A 1,093-nucleotide genomic window follows, 5' to 3' on the forward strand; every position below is an offset into this window, starting at 1 on the left:
AAGAGCAGGTCAGAGGCTGGATATTCTGAGCCAAGTCACTCACCTTCTAATTCCCTAAAGCCGTTCAACCATCTACAAGGCGCAAGTTGAGTGAGTTGGAAGACTCATGTGATGGCCATCGACCTGAAACGTTAACTCTGTTTCTATGTCTCAAGATTCTGCCTGACCTGCTGAGGATAAACACATTTACAGTTTTCATTTCAGGTTGGCAACAAAGCCAGTATTTTCATTTTGAATAAAGGAGCTATCGCATATTTCCGCATGCGACGAGGTGGCCGAGAGGTTAAGGCGATGGACTGCTAATCTATTGTGCTATGCACGCGTGGGTTCGAATCCCATCCTCGTCGTTATTTTGTTTAAGTTTTGTTTCTCTCATTCAGTCCACCCAGAAGATCTGGTCAAAGTCCCATCCTTCTCGAAACGGCAGACCGTGGGTGTTGCATTGTTTGCTGAAATCAGCTACAGTTCCTTCCAGGAAGGTGTTGAGATTGTATGGTCGCGAAGTATCAGATTGTACATTGGTGTCATTGTAAAAAGAGTAAATCTTATGGTCAACGTAAGAGAAACTTATGGACCATAATGAAGATTTATGACCGGATCATTCCGTGTCTGTTTCCGTTAAAAAGGGACGTACTGTTAGTCCCGGATTATTCCGTATCTGTGTCTGTTTAAAAGGGGTGTGCTGTAAGTCCCGGATCATTCTGTGTGCGTTTTACCCTATTTTCTTGATACCTTTTTCCTTCTGAACTGAAATGACGATCTTCTCTCGAGAAGAAGGTTCACCGCCTGCTTCGGGCAACTGGTAGGAAAAATAACAAAAACTGATGAGACCAAGTTCATTCTGCTGGGCTTCCATTCCAATCTCCGCACTCTATCCCCCATTCAGTCCCACCCCCGCCTGGACATTATAATCTGCGGTATTCATAAGGGAATGGAGAAGCCGAATATCACGGTTATAATTTCCTTGTCAGCTCAACACTGAATAGCATCAACTGCAATGATTCAGAAGGTAATCATAGAATCATAGAATCTTACAGCACAGAAGGAGCCCATTCGGCCGTCGTGCCAGTGTCGGCTTTTTCGAAGATCTGTC

At 44.4% G+C, this 1,093-nt stretch overlaps 1 non-coding gene across 1 annotated transcript; it reads left to right on the forward strand.

Annotated features, from left to right (window-relative positions):
* The first annotated feature begins 265 nt into the window (after positions 1 to 265).
* Positions 266 to 347, forward strand: trnas-gcu (transfer RNA serine (anticodon GCU)). The gene has a single exon. It is a non-coding gene; the product is annotated as a tRNA-Ser (tRNA).
* Positions 348 to 1,093: the final 746 nt, after the last annotated feature.

This window comes from Heptranchias perlo, chromosome 20 (assembly GCF_035084215.1).
Source record: "Heptranchias perlo isolate sHepPer1 chromosome 20, sHepPer1.hap1, whole genome shotgun sequence".
Lineage (NCBI taxonomy): Eukaryota > Metazoa > Chordata > Chondrichthyes > Hexanchiformes > Hexanchidae > Heptranchias > Heptranchias perlo.